A 6,413-nucleotide genomic window follows, 5' to 3' on the forward strand; every position below is an offset into this window, starting at 1 on the left:
AGATGTATATTCTTTTTCAGTACGGGTCAGTATTAACTCCGTTAAGTTGAGTGAATGTTGTACATGCAGTTGTTTCCACCGTGCAGTAAATTCCACATCATCTTGATACTGCGAGTTCTCCTTGTATATACGCAAGCCTCTGGGTGATCTGTTGCAATCTTTATAAGATTGTAAGGAGTTGACAGTCCAGAATAATTTAACTTCTTTTTCGGACAGGAACATGACCTTGTTCTCAAGGGCTTTGGTGCCCATCACCTGCAACTCATCCTGGAGATTGAAAACACAGAAAGAAGAGAGCTTGTAGCCAAGGAAATATATTTAAACATACAAAATTTATTAGTAACATATACAAGAATACATTTATGTAAAAAATATATGTATATAATACAATATATTAAAAGGACGAGACTCTAGAAAAAAGTTTCAGGGAGCAGATATCGGTGATATCAATATGCAGATTGGGTTGGCTATATTGTAACAAGGGCAAAATCTCTTAGATATAGTAGGGAAATCCCTCTTGTGGAACGTAGTCAAATTACACAATCCCAGTATAGAGAGACATACTTTGTGAAGATCTAAATACTAGGTAAAACATCTGAATTCCAGATATATAACTAAAATAGTTACTGGGAGAGAAAATGCTTTGGACAAGGCTTACCCATGTTATGTTGCAGTGGTAGTCCGATATGCGCTCCAGCACAAAAGCCCCTGCGAGATCTCCTTGTATATACGCAAGCCTCTGGGTGATCTGTTTCAATCTTTATAAGATTGTAAGGAGTTGACAGTCCAGAATAATTTAACTTCTTTTTCGGACAGGAACATGACCTTGTTCTCAAGGGCTTTGGTGCCCATCACCTGCAACTCATCCTGGAGATTGCATTGTGCAAAAAACGCATCCACATCCATACGACCTGCGATCAGCGCTGCTGAATCCAAAGTAGCCAAGGGCTCCACATGATCCACTGGGTTATTTTCCATGGCTGGTTATTTCAGCGTGCTCTAGCCCAAAATACACTGTATGCAATAAATGGGAAGAAGGAAGGAGGCTGGCACTGCCGAAACCGCACAATCGGAATGGGAGTATAAAGGTATGGCTTACTTTCTATTTGGATGATTGCAGGTAAATTGCCAGGTAAAGAATATTCCTTCCTATTTACAGGATACACAAGATTTCCTGTCAATAATTATGGATTTTGGTTGGCAAAAAGGATTTAAATTGGTCAGTATTGACGTCGAGAGCCTATACACCCGTATCCCCCAGGATGCCGGTGTACAGGCTGTTAGACGTCAATTGCAGTATACTAAAAGTGATCATGCGTTTATTGACTTCATTTGTGTAGCATTACAGTATGTGTTGAGTCATAATTCCTTCCAATTTGATGACATCTGGTATCGACAAAAGTCGGGAACGGCTATGGGAACTCCTGTAGGTCCGACTTTTGCGAACTTATTTTTAGCGGATTTTGAAGAACAAATGATATATAATCTATCTAATCCCTATGCCAAATACCTACAGTTATACCTGCGTTATATAGACGACATTTTTGTAGTGTGGTCTGGTACACAGCAAGAGTTCTTAGATTTTGTAAAATACCTTAATGCAAATGCATCCAATATGAGTTTCACATATAAATTTGGTAATCAAGAAATTGAATTCTTGGATGTATACGTAACAATAGAGGGGGGTGCAATTCAGACTAAAGGTTATCGAAAACCTACAGCTACCAACACATTGTTGCGATATGATAGCTATCACCCTAGACATATAACTAAATCCTTACCTTATGCTCAATTTTTACGTTTAAGACGAATTAATAGTAGCGATTTGACATTTTATGAACAGGCAGATGAGATGAGTCAAAAATTGGAAGCAAGAGGGTATCCAGTACAATTGGTAAAAGAAGCTTTCAATAGAGCTAGTAAGATTAAACAGACATCATTATTTCATCATAAAAAACAGAGTCGAAAAACTCCCATCAAAAAAGATCAGAGATTTATTCTATCCTTCGGTTATAGCCCAATGAGTGATGTTATCCGAACTAGTATTCGAATAAATTGGCACCTAATTGAGAATGACCCATTACTTATGGAGGTCGCAATTAGGAAACCAATAGTATCCTTTTTGTAGATGCAAAAATGTAAAAGATATATTGGTCAGAGGACGTTTTTCCCAAAAAGAGAAGTGCAAAGAGAATTGGTTGACAGCTAATAGTCCAAGGGGTAACCATAGATGTGGACAATGCAATTATTGCAATTCCATAATACGTACAAGGAACCTGAATTTAGGGGGCATTACGTTTGAAATTAATGGATTAATAACCTGTAGGACCCAATATGTTGTATATGCAGTGATCTGTAACTGTGGTAGATTTTATATAGGAAAAACTATACGACCTATGTATGTAATTACGATTTCGTGAACATATAAGATCATTAATCACATGTGAGGGATGCCCTAGGTTGATACAACATATGCAGGAGAAACATGATAATAACGCTCGATGTATGCGATTTGTGGGCATTGTTCACATTGAGCCATCGGCGTTAGGAGGAGACAGACACAAATCTCTATTGCAAAGAGAGGCAGAGATCATTTCTCAGACAGGTGCGCTAGGACCGCTCGGTCTCAATGATCGGAACGATCTGAGTTCGTTCTTAACATGAACCTTATTGTTTTTAGATGATTTAATACTGAAGTATTGACATTTTAAGATTAAAATATATCAGTTGCATGAATCACCAAAGTATACTGTGCATTTTCCTGTCTTTTTTAACTTTTGTTATGTAACAATGTGCACTAATTTGTAAATAAAAGGGCAGGTGAAGGAAGTGACGCCAGGGCCTTGAGAAAGCGTGTACGCACGTGAAACGGCCGTAGGCAATTCCACATCCTGACCGAGATCTTTTTGTAATAAAGAAATTGTTTTGCCAGCTTCGGTGAGTGCCTCGATTATTCCTCTACAAATATATCCAGCCGATTGTGCTACACTTTCGATGAGCAACTCCGTGGCAATTTACCTGCAATCATCCAAATAGAAAGTAAGCCATACCTTTATACTCCTATTCCGATTGTGCGGTTTCGGCAGTGCCAGCCTCCTTCCTTCTTCCCATTTATTATATAGAAAAATTACAACAGTAATGAGACTGTTTCCTGAGCACATCTATCAACAGAGATACACTACCGTTCAAAAGTTTAGGGTCACTTAGAAATTTCCTTATTTTTGCAAGAAAAGCACAGTTTTTTTCAATGAAGATAGCATTAAATTAATCAGAAATACACTCTATACATTGTTAATGTGCTAAATGACTATTCTAGCTGCAAACGTCTGGTTTTTAATGCAATATCTACATAGGTGTATAGAGGCCCATTTCCAGCAACCATCAATCCAGTGTTCTAATGGTACATTGTGTTTGCTAACTGTGTTAGAAGGCTACTGGGTGATTAGAAAACACATGAAAACACTTGTGCAATTATATTAGCACCGCTGTAAACAGTTTTGCTGTTTAAAGGAGCTATAAAACTTACCTTCCTTTGAGCTAGTTGAGAATCTGGAGCATTACATTTGTGGGTTCGAATAAACTCTCACAATGGCTAGAAAAAGAGCTTTCATGTGAAACTCGACAGTCTATTCTTGTTCTTAGAAATGAAGGCTATTCCATGCGAGAAATTGCCAAGAAACTGAAGATTTCCTACAACGGTGTGTACTACTCCCTTCAGAGGACAGCATAAACAGGCTCTAACCAGAGTAGAAAGAGAAGTGGGTTGGCCCCGCTGCACAACTGAGCAACAAGACAAGTACATTAGAGTCTCTCGTTTGAGAAATAGACGCCTCACAGGTCCTCAACTGGCAGCTTCATTAAATTGTACCCGCAAAACGCCAGTGTCAACGTCTACAGTGAAGAGGCGACTCCGGGATGCTGGCCTTCAGGGCAGAGTGGCAAAGAAAAAGCCATATCTGAGACTGGCTAATAAAAGGAAAAGATTAATATGGGCAAAAGCACACAGACATTGGACAGAGGAAGATTGAAAAAAGGGTTATGGACAGACGAATCAAAGTTTGAGGTGTTTTATCACACAGAAGAACATTTGCGAGACGCAGAACAACTGAAAAGATGCTGGAAGAGTGCCCGACGCCATCTGTCAAGCATGGTGGAGGTAATGTGATGGTCTGGGGTTGCTTTGGTGCTGGTAAAGTGGGAGATTTGTACAAGGTAAAAGGGATTTTGAATAAGGAAGGCTATCACTCCATTTTGCAACGCCATGCCATACCCTGTGGACAGCGCTTGATTGGAGCCAATTTCATCCTACAACAGGACAATGACAACTATTTAGGGAAGAAGCAAGCAGCTGGTATTCTATCTGTAATGGAGTGGCCAGCGCAGTCACCAGATCCCAACCCCATAGAGCTGTTGTGGGAGCAGCTTGACCGTATGGTACGCAAGAAGTGCCCATCAAGCCAATCCAACTTGTGGGAGGGGCTTCTGGAAGCATGGGGTGAAATTTCTCCCGATTACCTCAGCAAATTAACAGCAAGAATGCCAAAGGTCTGCAATGCTGTAATTGCTGCAAATGGAGCATTCTGTGACGAAAGCAAAGTTTGAAGGAGAAAATTATTTCAAATAAAAATCATTATTTCTAACCTTCTCAATGTCTTGACTATATTTTCTAGTCCTTTTGCAACTCATTTGATAAATATAAGTGTGAGTTTTCATGGAAAACACAAAATTGTCTGGGTGACCCCAAACTTTTGAACGGTAGTGTACAACACAAAATTATCGCATATTGCATTAGACAAGTGGTGGAGTGTTTGGGGGACCACTTATCCAACAGCTATTTCATTGCATGGATGACAATATCAGGGGAATGTACTGCACCCTGAGGTGTTATCAGTTTATTACCTGATAATTTAGCAATCTATCATTTATGCAGACCATGCTTGTTAAATATTTCAACAGAGAGCAGCACTCTTCATTCCTTCTAACATGCTCATACACTGCATTCAGCAGCAGCCCTCAGCCCCCACCTTTTCTTTTAGCTCTATAAGCTTCAGCAAGCCAAAATGCTGTAATGGAACTCAATTTCTGATATATTCATAACTCTAAAACCTTATAGATACGGTACATAAAAACAACAACAAAAAATGTCTTTTTACACAACCTTATACTTCAGTTCATTAGCCATATTAACAAATTAAACCCTATATAGCCAAGTATGGAAAACAAGATAATTTGGAACGCAGTTTGAAGTATAATCATCAGCCATCCGGCTATTCCCTTAAATCAATTAGCTGGATTTAAGAAAGAAAAGGTATTATCCCACCAGGAGTCTTTGTTAACCTCTTGTTCTTGTAGCTACTTTTCTCTGATCTTAGCTATTTTTGTTAGACTAGCTTTAACACAGAGGTTGCCTGCAGGATCAATATAATGGCAACATTTTTTTTATTATTATTATTATTATTATTATTATTATTATTCCCTTTCTCTTTGTTTCTTCAACTCCAACAATTTAGTACAAGTTCAAGGCTTTCTCTAATCACCTAGACTTAATCACATTGGAGATATCTACATTAGTGTAACCATCAGTCATCAAACCTTCTTGTACTTGCTGTAACTCACCAACTGCATATATTCCCCTGTTCTAGGCTTTAGCATTCTGCTTATCATGGTTAGTTCATCATCATCATCATCATCATCATGTTAGGTGACATACAATACATTGGTGAAGCATGTAGGTTTATAATTGCTGTAAGAGCATCACTCTAATATCTGTGTTAACTAAATCCAACCATTTATAATACATTTTCTTTTTCTACATCATTTTTACAATACAGAGTAATAGTTTTCAGCACTTTAATATCTAGAGTACTCCCAAAGGTGGAACTGGAAGCACAGTCCTCCACCCGTTCCACATTTTGTATATTTTCTTACCCTGTGCCTAGATCATTATGATCATATGGCTTCCTTCTGGATATGCCACATACCTTGTCCCCTGCGGTGGGTTTTACCATAACCCCAAAATTCACTCTCATCTACAGAAGTCCCAAACTACAGGGACACAATATGGATCTGGTCAGACTACCTTTAATAGGCAACTTCATCGTACTAAGCCTTACTACTACACGTCACATTCTGCTTCTATAGCATAGCAGTCAGAGATTAGTAACTCAAGCACAGGCACAGAAATATACAATAGAGAAACACTTATATATATATATATACACAAAGAGAAAGCAGCAGCACTCACATGGAAATCAATGAACGGGTGCCCAGCAAAAACGTCCCGATCCTCGGACGAAATGTCAGATATAGCAAAAGAAGATATGCGGCACTCAGTGCCGCATATCTTCTTTTGCTATATATATATATATATATAGATACAAAGGGTACAAAAACATTCCCTGCTTCACTCTCTA

The sequence above is a fragment of the Rhinoderma darwinii genome, chromosome 2 (assembly GCF_050947455.1).
Source record: "Rhinoderma darwinii isolate aRhiDar2 chromosome 2, aRhiDar2.hap1, whole genome shotgun sequence".
In the NCBI taxonomy this organism is placed as follows: domain Eukaryota; kingdom Metazoa; phylum Chordata; class Amphibia; order Anura; family Rhinodermatidae; genus Rhinoderma; species Rhinoderma darwinii.